Source organism: Mustelus asterias, chromosome X (genome assembly GCF_964213995.1).
Source record: "Mustelus asterias chromosome X, sMusAst1.hap1.1, whole genome shotgun sequence".
NCBI classification, from domain to species: domain Eukaryota; kingdom Metazoa; phylum Chordata; class Chondrichthyes; order Carcharhiniformes; family Triakidae; genus Mustelus; species Mustelus asterias.
Window position 1 is genome coordinate 14,232,352 of NC_135834.1, and position 15,636 is coordinate 14,247,987.

A 15,636-nucleotide genomic window follows, 5' to 3' on the forward strand; every position below is an offset into this window, starting at 1 on the left:
TTGATTGTTGCCATTTTTTTCTCGCAACAAAAATAATCTGCCTCAGTCTGACAGAAGGTCTGACAGAAGTGGGCGGCACGGTAGCACAGTGGTTAGCACTGCTGCTTCACAGCTCCAGGGTCCCGGGTTCGATTCCCGGCTCGGGTCACTGTCTGTGTGGAGTTTGCACATTCTCCTCGTGTCTGCGTGGGTTTCCTCCGGGTGCTCCAGTTTCCTCCCACAGTCCAAAGATGTGCGGGTTAGGTTGATTGGCCAGGTTAAAAATTGCCCCTGAGAGTCCTGGGATGTGTAGGTTAGAGGGATTAGTGGGTAAATATGTGGGGGTAGGGCCTGGGTGGGATTGTGGTCGGTGCAGACTCGATGGGCCGAATGGCCTCCTTCTGCACTGTAGGGTTTCTATGATTTCTATGAAGGTCCCATGCTTAGAGGTGTTTTCAGAACTCAGTAACCCCTTCATAGTTTGGGATAGATTTTGCTCCCAATTAAATACTTAAATCAAAATAACAGAGCCAGACCATGGTTGCCAATTTTTGTAAACATGTAACAAATCTATTGGTAGTGATTTCTTTCTTAGCACTCAAATCTAAAAAAAAATTGCATCTCACGGAAAGTTTGTGTCTGTAAGATTTCACATTTGCAAAAGCAGCAACTATGAATACTGACAAGCAAGTACGTGGAACTTCACTGTCTCAAAAAAAAAGGTCTAATTTGGGGGGGAAAAAGGCACATCCCACAAAAAATGAGAAACTCAATGGATTTTCCCACTTTCCCTATCATTTAATTCTTGACCACAACACATTTTAGAGACTTTTGGAATTGAAATATTGATTCTCCAACTTGTTCTATTTCCTTTTGTGCACTGTAGTTGTATTTCTTCAGAGGCCTTACTGATCTTATCCCTGCCATGAGTCTTCCCTCTTTTACCAATGTCAAACCTCTGTTTTGCGTCACAGAACTATTTTTGGGGTCGGGCATGTTTGCCTGTGCCATGTACACAAGGTTGCCAGGCCAGGGGAAGTTTTAGCATCCCAGTATCACTTCAGGTAATCTGTTTTAAGGTGGAGGAGGCAAAAAGATAATAGTCGCACAGAAAAAACTAAGCAGCAGGGCTGAAGAGAAGAATGAAAATGTAAAGATGAAAATAAATGAGAATTTAGAGAACAAAATTATACATTTGAAAAGAAGAGAGAAAATGGAGTACTGAGCCAAACTCCAGCAAAGTAGGAAATCAAAGGGTTAAGACTGCCACTTTTTGATGTATTGGTATTGCGTACATGGTACTGGTATAACTCTGAAGTCAGGCACTTTGATAAAGCCTAGAACTCAATGTTGGAAACAGAAATTGGTGTCTTGATTTTATATGATATTGGATAAAGCAAATCAAATTTTAAAATAGCATTGGCCAGCTGTGGCTGTGGGGTGAATCCTTTATTCTACGGCTAATGTGCTTGGGTTGCATGCAATCCACCTTATTCAGCTTAGTTAATACAAGTACATTTTTATGGTTATTTCATATGTATATCTCCATTATTTATGAGAATTCATCTCAATGTGAGCATCTAAACTGTGATTTCTGTAATGAGTGTTTAAGAACTGGCCAGGCTGAGAGGAGGAAGACCACCACGAGAAGGGACAATTCCAAGCTGTTAACTTGTGCACTCGGTCTGCTTGAATCTGGGTTGTTGAAGATGATCTTAAGAGCAACTGCTTTTACTTCAATGGAAAAGACATTCCTATCATTCAGGAACTTTCTTGTGGTCTTCAGTCTTCTATTTATCACATCTCTCTGTTTGACGAGGGCAATAAAGACTCAAAGAATAATCCTACGTATTTATTGGCCGTGGCTGTGCGTTTCTAAGGACTTTGAGAGGAGCTATAAGAACAATGGACACTGTCTTTTCAAAGAGTCAACCTCCCTATGTTGTAAGTTTGATTATTCTGTATTGTACCTTGCCACTCTTTTTGCTTCTGTGTTATTTTGTCTTGAAATAAATCTGGACGAATTGTTTTTGCTCATTTGCAGTGGTCTGGGTGTGGTAAGTGGTTTACTATAATCAGAGTTAATAGTTGGACCTGAGCTATGCTGATTCGCACAAGGCAGAGTATAAAGATCAGCTTCACAAAAGACATTGTTCATGAAAATCATCCAGTATAAAGTCAAGGAGACAAGTTGGTAAAAGTACAAATTGTAGCAATCACCTTCAGGGGCCATCTTAAACTGCCTGAGCTTGGTAACAGGTGGAATATAAATCCAGTCCATGATTATAGTAGCTACTATTAAACATCCATCTTTGTATCTTTTTCTTCATTGGTTAGGTGTCTTTTCTTCTCATTGGCTGAGTCCAGGAACTACTCAGAAACGTTCTGACTCGTGAGAAAAGAAGTCTCAGAGCAGCAAGGATGTGGTAAAAATCTGAAGAAAAAAACATTCCCCTGGAAAGCATCAATAGAAATTAGGCAATGGCCTAGTGGTATTATCGCTAGACTATTAATCCAGAGACTCAGCTAATGTTCTGGGAACCCGGGTTCAAATCCCACCACAGCAGATGGTGGAATTTGAATTCAACAAAAAATATATATCTGGAATTAAGAATTTACTGATGACCATGAAACCATTGTCGATTGTCAGAAAAACACATCTGGTTCACTAATGTCCTTTAGGGAAGGAAATCTGCCGTCCTTACCTGGTCTGGCCTACATGTGACTCCAGAGCCACAACTCTCAACTGCCCTCTGAACAAGGGCAACTAGAGATTGGCAATAAATGCTGGCCAGCCAGCGACGCCCATGTCCCACGAATGAATAAAACAAAATCCTGGATTACTTATTTTGAGAGTTGCATATGTTTCCCTTTCAGTTGACAAAAGAATATTGTGGGGAAAATTAAACTACAAAATCACCAGATGGGTTTGTCAAAACTGGAGATCTCCATAATAATTGGTGTCATCCCAAGATGAGCAATCTTTCATCCTCGAGTGTAACTAAAGCAGGAATTTCCCAAGTTTTATTTTGACCTTTTATGAGCTGCATTATGGATACCATGGAGCCACAAAGGGCTACATATAAAGTTTAAATTCATTTGCATTAATTTACAGATATCATGTTACTGATACTAACCGATTTTGGTGTTCTGATTTAGGATTTATCCGCCACTGAGGTAACAGCGCTGAAAACAGCTATTTCTAAAAGCTGCAGGTATCCAAAATTCAAACAGGACAAACCAACAAGTAAGAAATATTAGCGCAAATAGAGCTGAATTTTGAGGCTGGACTAACCAGGGGGCTTGCAGGTTGCATTTGATCCACTTGCTGTCATTGGTACGTCTCAACATTAATGCCTGCTGTGATGTTTCTGTTCCAAAAGCAAAAAAGGTTGAATTTTGTTACGAACTGCCATGATTCGGTAAGGACAAGAGTCTTTGTGTCATGTACTGAAAGTAACTAACTATTCCAAATAAATAATCTTCCTCTACCCTTTTGCCCTTCCTTCCCTCCCTTCCCTTTTTTTTTAATGATAGTCCCAGGTCAAGATGCTGGGCAGGAATTGGTCCCTGGCCTCTGCTAATATTAAAGCGGCTACTAGGTGGTGCGCGAAAGCAGGAGGATTCACTTAATTTGTTTTCCTTTCTCTCTTTTCTACCGCCCCTGCTCCACCCCCCAACTTCAGTTCAATGCCTCACCCCCATGAACCCAACTACGATTGTGGCATTTCATTTTATAATGATCTGATGTAATTCCAGCTGTGGGGGAAAAAAATGCATATGATTCAACATTTGTCATACAAATATATTGGACGATACATGATCTAATAAGTCCTCTAGGAGCACTGTTCCATAAGAAGCCACTGAGAGGAGCAGGTTAACTGTTGCTCAAATTTATCTTCATTTTCAGGGCCAGAGTCTTGTCTGCTCAGTTAGCCCAACTGAAATCAAAACTTAGCTGTAGGCAATTGAACTGTGGACCCTATCACTTTTAAATAAGATAGCAATGTGCTCTGCTTTACTATCTTATTTCTGTATATTAATATTCTTAAAGCTTTTGTATTTATACCTTTGAAGACATTTTATTTCTCAAGTGTCAATGCTGCATCTATTCATAAATTAATGTGTAAACTCGATAAAGGACTGCCTGATGGTGGTTTACTAGGAGTGCCTTTTCAGGTTGAAGTGTTACAGGTCAGCTTGGATTAGTTGTTACCACTTAGCCTGAATCAGAAGATCCTTAAGAGCAGAGAAGACTGAAGGGGGACGTGATTTAGGTGTGCAAACTTGAGGGGAATAGGGTAGATCGGAAGGAATTTGCGACACAGTGGTACAGTGATTAGCACTGCTGCCTCACAGCACAAGGGATCCGGATTCAATTCTGGCCTTGGGTGACTGTGTGGAGTTTGCACGTTCTCCCCCTGTCTGCGTGGGTTTCCTCCCACAGTCCAAAAATGTGCAGGTTAGGTGGATTGGCCATGCTAAATTGCCCCTTAGTGTCCAAAGATGGTTCTAACATTTCCCCTTAGTAGAGGGGTCAATAACCAGGGGGCATAGATTTAAGGTAAGGAGCAGGAAATTTAGAGGGGATTTGAGGAAAAACCTTTTCACCCTAAGGGTGGTGGGAATCTGGAACTGGCTGCCTGAAAGGGTGGTAGAGGCAGGAATCCTCTCAACATTTTAGTATTTAGATGAGCACTTGAAATGCCATAGCATACAAGGCTACGGATCAAGTGGTGGAAACAAGGATTAGAATAGATAGCTGTTTGATGGACAGCGCAGATATGATGGGCTGAAGGGCCTCTTTTTGTGCTGTAAAACTATGACTCTATGGTTTGAACTCGGGTGTGGTACAGAGGGAGGTACTGCATTATTAGGGTGCTGTCCTTTTTGATTGTATATTAAAATCCCACGGCATTATTTGAAGAAAAGTAGGGAGATAGTCTGGCCTACATTCCTTGCTGAACCAACACCATTGAAAAAAATGAATTGGCCATTCATTCATTCATTGTGTTCATGGAATATTGCTGTGTGCAACATGGCTGCTGCATTTGCTTATGTAATAATACTACCATTCAGAGTAATTCATCCGATGAGGTTTTGGCGCTATATAAAATGCAACTCTTTATTTAAGCTGTTATGCTGAGATTTAAAAATCACTTCAATTATATAACGTTCAGCACAGAAACATTGCTGAAATCTGAAGAATCTTTACTATCATACTACCATCATTAATAATACATATTAAACCATTATGAAACTGTTACTTCTGTGCAGTCTTGTCTTTTTCCTCCAATATTCTCCATTTTATCTTTTTAATTTTTTTGTTTTATTTTTATCATTTATATAAACTGCAATAGAACAGAACATAGAACTGTCTAGTTATAGCCAGTAAATTTACCTGTTTTCCTGTGGCTCTGTGACTTGTCTATTTTGGAGCAGGCACCACACTGTTTAAAATCATCCTAAGGCTGATTTTTTTAGCAGAATGGGAGACAGATCGCTGGAGTCTGATCTGACCGGGTCTGAGTGAAGGATCAAAATTTTGATGTTTTTCAGCTGACTGCTTACGCCAAAAATTGCAAAACTCCCAGCAAGATATTTATTAGCAGCCAAGGTAAGAGCATGCGCAGAAAGAAAACATTTGATCAGTGGAATTCTGAGGGTTAAGCACAAAGAAATAAACTTGTATACCTAACTTATAGCCACAAATGGAAGACAAATTGCTAGAAAAAAGCAATTCAACTTCTCCTGTTTGTAGCTTCTAGCAAATTTAGTGCATCCTTTGGCGGCATTGAACTTAAATAGTGCACTAAGGTGGCTGGCATGTTGCAAGCTGTTCTGCGTAAATCCTTTCACAATAGCGACAAGGAAACTCTGAATCTTGAAGAGCTGCTGGAAGCCAAGTAGAGAAAATGCACTCGTTTGCAAGGTTCAGTGCTTACCACGATTAAGCTGACGCTATGCAGCCCCAACTGGTGGAGCCACCATTTAATGGAATATATTATTGTCTCATGCTAAATTCAGGAGGATTGTGAGAATGCATTAATACATGTTGTGAATTCTGCTGCTTGCCACGTTGCTTGTGAGGAGTTCCTGGTACCTGCTATCTGCATCACAAAGACTTTTTAGCTGTCTATCGCTCCAATTAGTGACTCTTCCATTTGGGGAGGGAAGGGAGGAAGGTAAGCAGGGTGTCAGAAGATCGTTAGTCCTTGGAATTTTCCTACACAGAGAGCAGTGGAGGTTGGGTCATTGAATATATTCAAGGACGAATTTGATGTTTTTATTAACAAGGGGGTCAAGGGTTATGAGGGCAGGCAGGAAAGTGGAGTTGAGGCCAGAATCCGATCAGTCATGATCTTATTGAATGACCGAGCAGGTTCGAGGGCCCAAATGGCCTGATTCTGATATTTCATATGTTCTCCTTGTGGGCTGAATTGCCTCCAAGATAACATACTTGATGATGGAAGATTGAAACCAAGTCAACTGCCTGGTGGATATCTTTGCCAGGCTGACCAACAGTGCTCTAGGTCACAAATGGAAATTGACTAACCAGTCTGGCTCATTAATGGAACTTGTCGGGGTTTGGTCCTTCAGTGGGGTCTGTGATGCTTTCCATCCGGCTCCTACAAGCAAATGCTTAATAGACCGGTGATGGAAAACATACCAGTGTTCCATTTGAGTAAATTGTGCAGTTTCCCAACAGTGCCCTACATACACTTAGGGGCTACTGTGCCTTAGGTTTTGCTAACCTGTGCCCTTTGGATGTGGGTAAGTCGGATGTATCATCAGCTTTTACAGAAAAGCAAGTTAGAGGAGTGCTTGATTATCTTTGTGAAGACAAGAAGTAAATGGAGCAGTTATCATTTGATAACTGAACATTTTATAATTAGTTGAATAGCTACTTTAAGAACTAAGGAGTCATTCTCCATAATGTCTCACCAATGATGGCAAGATCTAGAACATAATTTGATGTCCATAAAAGTATTTAACACTAGCTGTGCTCACATTTTATGGGCTTTTTATATGCTAGAAAGAACATGGACAATGTACGCTCTATGGTGTTTTTCTAATTAATATTCTTCAGATGAGTAATTTTCCAGTGGAACTGCCTTTTATCCACCTGTATAAAGTACCCTCATGTTTACTTTTTTCATGCACAGACTGCTTAAGTATTTTGGGTGGTAACTTAAAAGGGCTGACTTGTGTGCGTGGAAACTTCAAGTCATGCAGTTTAGAGGAAACGTTGCTTTTATATGTTTGTTTTTGTCTGTCAGTTCATAAAACCCGAGTAATATAAGCTTGCTTCATCTGTTTTGCGCTCCATCATCACTATTCCCAGTTCTCTTTCATCCCTCTGTTTGGTTATCCACCTTGCGTTATTCTGCTCTTTCATATCAACTTGAAACATATGCCGTCCTAGCTATTGTACCATTTATCTGCTTCTTGCCACCTTCTTGTATAGATGTCTTCATATTTATACCTCTGTGTATGAATCTTATTTTTCTTTCCAGGGCCTTGACTCGTGCTGGGGTACAACGCCATGGCCACTGTCAGCTATCCAGTACCATGACCAAATGCAAATGTGTGAGATGGTGAGTATTGGCAGGCTGTTTAAACTTAGAAGCATGACAGTACAAATCAATCCTGTCGTCACCCAATATCCACACAGCTCATTTTTTTTTGCATAAGAAGCTGGAACCTTGGCTCCAGCTTTGCCCCTCTTGAATCCATTTTGTGTTGTGTAATTTGGCTGGTGTGTTTGCCTATGTAACAATGACTATGCTTCAGAAGTGATCTATTATTTGTGACGGCCTTCAAACATGTAAGAACATAACAAAAATAGAAGCAGGAGTAGGCTACACATCTCTTCAAGCCTGCAACATTCAATAAGATCACGGCTGATACTCTACCTCGACTCCACCATCCCACACTAACCCCAAATCCCTTGATTCCTTTATGTATCCAAAATTCTCTCTCTCTGTCTTGAGTATACTCAATGCTTGAGCATCCACATCCCTCTGGGATAGAGAATTCACAACCCTTTGAATTGAATTTCTCCTTATCTCAGTCCTAAATAGCCAACTCCCTTATTGTAGGCTCCCCCAGCCAGGGGAAGCATCCTCCCAACAGCTACAGTGTTATTTCTCTGAAGAGTTTTATATGCCTTGACAAGATCATCTCTCGTTCTTCTAAACTAGGGAATGTAGGCCTAGTCTGCTCAAAACTCTTCCAGAACAATTCCTTCATCCTGGAATCAGTTTAGTCAGCCTTCATTGCACTCCCTCTTAAGGCAAGTAAATCTTTCCTTGGGTAAGGAGATCAGACTATACACAGTACTCAGCTGTGGTCTCACCAAGCCCTGATATAATTACCACAAGCCCTTTGTAATAAAGGCCAACATATTATTTGCTTTCCTAACTGCTTACTGCACCTGCATATTAACTTTGATTGTGTACAAGAACACCCTTCAAAAACTAACAGTCCCTATAATCTCTCACCATTTAAGAAAATATTCTACTTTTCTTCCAAAATGGATAAGGTCACACTTCTCCCCACTATATTTCATCTGTCATGTTCTTACCCACTTGCTTAATCTGCACAAAGTTTATGGAGACCAATTTAACCCAATCGTTACCTCGCTCCCTTTGACCGGCCCAATTCCAAAAGATGTCATTAAATCATCTGTGCCTGCCCAAGCCAGATCAAACTCTGAGAATCTTGGATAAAAGCAAAATACTGCAGATGCTGGAATCTGAAACAAAAACAGAAAATGCTGGAAAATCTCAGCAGGTCTGACAGCACCTGTGGGGAGATAATAGAGCCAATGTTTCGAGTCTAAATGATCCTTTGTCAGAACTGGCTCAGCTCTGACGAAGGGACATTTAGACTCGAAACATTGGCTCTATTCTCTCCCCACAGGTGCTGTCAGACCTGCTGAGATTTTCCAGCATTTTCTGTTTTTGTGTCTGAAGATCTTGGTCTCCCTATGCTTGGGCTCTTCTTATCAGCTTGTAAATATTTCAATGCTAAGCTTGAAAAGCATGGTGGCCTTGACAACCAGGTGTCTTGTCTAGAAGTCAAGGCACCATTGTTTCCTCTCCCCTCTGAGTCTCGAATTTTGCTGAGCTGATTATTTTTGGCTCCAATATAGTAGCCTTCCTGTTTGCACACTCAGCTATATTTCTGTTAAATTTGCCTATTTAAGATTTGTTCAATGAAAGTAGTTCAGTATAAGATCAAGTGTAACAACAACATTGAAGTAGTGTACAATTAGACGTTGCATGCAAGTCCGTTCTTATTAATTAGCAAGAAAACCCGAAGCAAAATTCCCCAGGATTCTTACACTGGGGCCTAAGGCAACTGAAGGCACGGCGACCAACGTGGAGCAATTAAAATCAGGGATGCTCAAGAGGCCAGAATTAGAGGAGTGCAGATATCTGAGGGCGTTGGGCTGGAGGAGATTAGAGATCGAGAGGCCAGGTCATAAAATATTAACAAACCCTCTTTCATTGTATAATACCGGATCTAAAATAACTGGCTGACTATTTCCCATTTGGCTTCTCCACATACTGATCTAGAAAACTATCTTGAATGCATTCTATTAACTTGCCTTCCACAGTATTCCAGCAAATGTAGGGGGCGTGGGTTGGTGACTGTAAAATTCTTTCCCATGCCTCTTTAATAACTATTAAATCCAACCCATTTATTACTATCTGCGCTACTAATGCATCTATTTTGTTGTGAATATATCAAACATTCTGCTTTAACTTTTCTAGTTTTCCTGTGTCACCTTAGTCACCAATGCCCTATTACCTTAGTTACGTTCTCAGTCCCTTCCTGATCACTCTGCTTATTTTTACCCAAATCTCTAATCTGCTCGACAGCCTTGACATTCTCGTAGTGCTTTTCATTTACCCATTCCTAAATCTTGAGACTGTGATAAGGTGCATTCTTTTTGCAAAGCTGAACCCAATGTCTCTCTACTGCTCTGCCTGAAATAGGGTGATTGAGCGCAGACTGAAGATGGTCTCCCAGATTTGGCTAAGTACCACGGGGTGCATTTACTCACTGAGCCATTGCATGAGCTCAGCATATTGCTCTGAATGGCATTCCGTGTCTGCTCCAGTTACTGTAAGTCAACAGTGTAACTTCACCAAAATACTGTTGCTATCCTCAGATTTAATTAACAATTAGTCATGTGTTATAGGATTGCCTTGTCAGAGCTTGACATTTACTGATTAAATTCCAATATCCATAAGCGGGTAGCACACATCTTATGATGCCATTTAAATGGGGTTCCTATAAAAAATGGCCATTTCCAGCCCGTTTCTAACCAGAAGGTTTAAACAAAGGAAGGCGAGAGTGAGAATTCATTGATTGAAGACGCTGTTGCCTTAATTATCATTAATAAATATCTAAACTTACCAAAGCTCTCTATCACAAATTGGGCAATTTTCAGGGGGTGAAATTTCAGGAAAGGGTTTATAAGGGAAGGGATTTCTCCCTAATGTTGGCTGTTGAAAAGCAAAGGTCAGATTTCTTACCTCTTTCCTATTTTTTTATTCTTTGTATGGTGCTGATTCTTGCCAGCTGCACAGTTCCACAGGCATGGGCAGCCCTCTTATATCTTAAACAATGGCCACTTTCAATCTGTTCAAAACCTTCCACTGAACATCCTCCCTAATAAATTGGTGGTAGAGCAACTTGTAGTGTTCTATGGAAAATGTATTTTTTATTTCACAACCTCAGGATGCCCCAAAGTGTTTTACAGCCAATGAAGTATAATTGAAGTGTGGTCACAGTGCTAAGAAACACAGCAATGAATTTGCAAACACCAATGAGATAATGACCAGATAATCTGTTGGTTGACAGATAAATATTAGTCTGGACACAAGGGAGAGCTGCTCTTGTACTTACTGTCTCTCCACACATCTTTAAAATTTTATCAAAATGTACCTCTGAACCTTCTTTGGACACTTCCCCAACTTGGTGCCCATTTCTTTATGAAGCACTTGGGGATGTATCATACATTAAATATGTTCTATAAATGCAGGTCATTGTTGAACCATCAGTGGAGTTCAGAGAACTCAATTACATGAACAAATGGTTTGTGCACTCGGACTGTTGGCCTGTGGTCATTGCTCCTGAATCCACATCACTCAGCAAGAAATCAACTTCCAGAAATTGAACTCTGCTGTGAAAATGAAACGATCTGCTGACAAGTGGCACCAATAGGGATTTACTTTTACTTCCCTTCACAACATCTTACAAAAAACAACTTTGAACCATTCCAACTTAAGTTTCACTAAGAAATCTCATCTGCATATGAATCAAACTGAGCTGATGCTTGAGGTAATGATGTAGATGATACTTAAACAGCAGCAGTCTGTGATGCACGAGATCTGATGCACTATATATGGGTCTCAGAGTATGTTTCCTTTTCTTATCAAATGTTAAGATGATCAATCATTAGGAATTAATGCCCCACTCCTGTTAAGAAATAACATTCAGGGTGGCACAGTGGTTAGCACTGCTGCCTCACAGCGTCAAGGACCTGGGTTCAATTCTGGCCTCGATTCATTGTCTCTCTGGAGTTTGCACGTTCTCCCCGTGTCTGCATGGGTTTCCTCCAGGTGCTCTGGTTTCCTCCCACAGTCCAAAGATGTGCGGGTTAGGTGGATTGACCATGCTAAATTAACCCTAGTGTCAGGGGGACTAGCTAGGGTAAATGGGGATAGGGCCTGGGTGGGATTGTGATCGGTTCAGACTCGATGGGCCGAAAGGCCTCCTTCTGCACTGCAGGATTCTATGTCAAAATGACTCCACTTCTATCACGTCATTGTACCTCAGTTGTAGAATGTTGTCGTCTTTGAACTATCAGTTTATCCGGCTTATATTTTTTTCAAACTGCTCAAAGGATTATATTCTTTCAAATAACTACACCCATCAAATCTACAGATGTTTATGGTGTACTCTGAGCTTTGTGTGAGTAGCAAGAGATTTGTTTATATTATGTAATGTCTTAAAATGTTGACATTTTTCATTGAATTAGCTTGACCCAGCTCATTGCTTTCCATCCCTCAGTAAATGCTGAGGGATTGAAATCAGTATTAGCTTTGACTTCCAGTGCGAGCAAAGCTGCCTCAGAGATCCACAGTCTGGAGGTAATTCTTGCTCTGAGCTTTGAACCGAGTGCTTGCACCATGAATTCTTAACCAGTTAAGTGTAGTTTGCAACAAATTATATCGATGTGGTCATTTTAAATAAGATCAATTTATAGCCTGTCAGAAACTCAGGTTGCACATAGACAATTGGGAAGTTTTCACTTTTGGATGGAATGGAACATCAATTGTCTATAAATATAACAGAACTAATTGATGTATCATGGTAATACTCAAAGAAGAAATTAAAATCACAATCGATTCTCCCTGCAACTGCCTGTCTTTTTCTACTAATTCAGAGTTTCCCAAACTGGATTCCGCAGAGCCCTTGGGTTTTCCGTTGAATACATCCAGGAGCTCCCCTGTAGGTCAGGCTGATGTATAACATTTGAAAAATTCTATCAAGCTGTTTGTCCAATCAGAGGCTGGTTTCACCCTGCATTGGCTGCTCATGGGCCCACTTGTGAACCGGGGGGGGGGGGGGGGGGGGCGGCAAGGGAGAGAGGCAGGCAGTGGCGAGATAGGTGGGTGTGTGCAAGAGTCGGTGTGCCATATGAGAATCCAGCTCTTTAGCAGCGCTCCTAATATTAAATAAATTTGTGAGCAAAACACCATCGTGCCTTCTCTTAAAAATGACAAAAGGTACTTTGTTGGATAAGAAAATCTTTTGATTATAATATTTGAATACCATAGAATCCCTACAGTGCAGAAGAAAGCCATTTGGCCCATCAAGTCTGCACCGCGCTCCAAAAGAGCACACTACCTAGGCCCACTCCCCCGCTCTATCCCCATAACTCCATGCATCGGTCATGGCCAATCAACCTAACCTGCTCATCTTTGGACTGTGGGAGGAAACCCACGCAGATGCAGGGAGAACGTGCAAATTCCACACAGAGTCAAACGGGGGTCCCTGGTGCTGAGAGGCAGCAGTGCTAACCACTGTGCCACCATGTCATTTATAAGAAATAGAAAAGTTGTTTATAAATTTGTTTTTGCGTTTGTATCTATTGCACAACACAATTTCTTTTTGCAGCTTAACTCTTCAATATAAAATGAATGTTTCTAGGGATTCCGTCAGTACTCTGGTGATGGATCAAAAGGGTTCCTTGGCCAGAACAGTTTGGGAAACCCTTTACAAATTAATTCTGTATTATTCTGTCTTTCTCCACTCATTTCTATCTCTTTCTATGGATCTCTTTTTTTTCTTTACATTCTCAATTTGTCTGACTCTTTCTCATGCTCACTGAGAGATTTTGAGGGAAGTACGAGTGATCAGTATGTCTCAATTGGCTCAATACTGGTACACCTATTTTCCAAATCAAAAGATTATAGGTTCAAACACCACTATAAACATCATCCCCATAATCTAGATCTGATGCTTCAGTACTGTGCTTGCAGAGTGCTCTCTTCTCCGATGCCTTTTAGCTAAGGGAATAAACCAAGGCCTGGTATGCATGTTCATGTGAACGTTAAAAATCTCATGGCACTTCCTTTTTGATGCAAAGCAAAGATATCTTCCAGTGTCTGCCACCAACTGTCCTCCGCCAACCAACGCCACCAAAACAGATTAAATGGTCAATGATTTCTTTTGCAAATTGGATTCTGCATTTGCCCATAAAACATAGCGACTACACTTCCCAAGTAGCTCATTGGCTGTAAAATACTTTTAAATGTCCTGAGAATTTGAGGAGCACTTATGCAAATACAGAAACTTTCTTTATGCAGAACTGCAAAATTACCTCAATGTTGTAGTTTGATTGGATCGATTCATTTATGCTAATTTACAATTGCTTGTGCATTATGCGATATACTTAATCTGCCTTCAGCTGTATTGACACACGGCGTTTTCTGTCCAGTATGTTGGGTGACTAGATGCCCGAAGAATATGGTCTATGTGGATGCTTTTATTACCTTTAATGTTTCAGGCAATCCAATTCAATAACTCACAACTATCAAATTGCTGCAATCTTTAAGTATGCATTGTTTCCAGTGAATGTGCAACCATTGCCAGTAAGCCCTGTGTGCACATCATGCAGAGTATACAACTGTTTCAAAAACCATGTTTGAGTATGTAACTGTTGATTTGATTTTGTTACTTTTAGCACAATAAACAAAGTACTAAATTTCTGTCTGCACGAGTTGAACACAGTCGTTAACCCATTAACCCATCTCTCATCAGCATTATCCTGGGATTCCAGTGTTTGAACAGAAGTTGGAGCGGATGAATTCAACACCAGTCCCAGAATGCAGCCCCTCAGACTTGTTGCCTGTCAAACAAACAGCCCTTAAGTTGCATTAAGGGAATGGAAGAGTTGAACAATTGTCAGAAAGATACGATCAACTAAAAGTTATGGATCTACATTTATGCAAGAAGTGGAGGCCTAGGAATGGGGAGACTGGGAGTGCAATGGTAAAAGGTCTAGTTTAATTGAGCTCTGACTATTTTCTGATTGATTATGCACACCGTACACCTATTTATTTGAAAAATGTGATTAAAAGAACTATACTTCTCTTTGCCCTTTAAATTTGTCTGATCCCCCCCCCCCCCTTTCATTTCTCTCTTTATTTTGGTCTCTTGTTCTCATTTGCATTCTGTTCTTCACTTTTTATTTCACCACTTAGGGTGGGTGAGCAGGGAGCCAGGAAGCAGTTGGGGCAGGTAGATGGCTGAGTGAGCAAACGGGGTTGTGAAGCAATTGGTGAAGGTGGTCAAGTTAGTGGGCCATGAAGCTCCAGAGTGGGCATGTGAGCAAGCAGACAGTTGGAGCTCTGCATCCAGCTCCCATTTGCTGCACTTGCAACACAGGGTTTTCTCATAACATTGTAAGTATGGTATGTGAGCTAAACATACCTGAACTGCAGGAAATGTACCCAGGTTGGGATAACTTGGGTGGGAAGTTTAAGGAGGCTCTAACTAATTAGCTGAGTTGGGGAAGACATAGATTGAGGTAGATGGGGGTGTCCATGCCAGCTTCGGAACAACTCTGGACAGATCAGGTGTGGCTGGGTGAGCAGGGTAAAATTTAATTTTTTAAAAAAAATGAAGTATCTCCCATTGTGTTGCTCATTGGTGCACTAGGATCACAGATAGCAGCCTTGCAGCCAAAATTATATCGCAGATCACTAAAAGAGGTTAGGCCTCAAAGCCTGGTACTGCTCCTAGCATGTTTTCCTGCACTCCTTGATGATGGTTGAGTGATGGATATGCTGTGTCATGAAATTCCATATTGTGATTCTGCTGATGGCTCACAGTGGGTGCCCAGTTTTCAGCTGCTAGATCTGTTCTGAATTAGTGCCATTTAACACAGCATGATGGACTGTATCCTCAGTGCGAAGATTGCACTTTGTCTCCACGAGGACCACGTGGTGGTAATTCCTACTAATACTGTCGTGAACAGATGCACTTGCAACAAGTAGATTGGTGAGCACGAGGTCAAATAGATTTTTCCCTCCTGTTGGTTCCTTCACCAGCTGCTGTAGGCATACTCTG

The 15,636-nt window shown here is 41.0% G+C and overlaps 1 protein-coding gene across 2 annotated transcripts in view; it reads left to right on the forward strand.

Moving 5' to 3' along the window:
• The window catches only part of LOC144481960 (zinc finger CCCH domain-containing protein 10-like), a 133,016-nt gene extending 118,358 nt beyond the window's left edge, over positions 1-14,658 (forward strand). For both annotated transcript variants that reach the window (XR_013495812.1, XR_013495813.1), the window contains 2 exons: positions 7,497-7,577; positions 14,326-14,658. The gene's annotated coding sequence lies outside the window, so the exon portion shown is untranslated. The remainder of the gene's footprint in view (positions 1-7,496; positions 7,578-14,325) is intronic.
• The last annotated feature ends 978 nt before the right edge of the window (positions 14,659-15,636 follow it).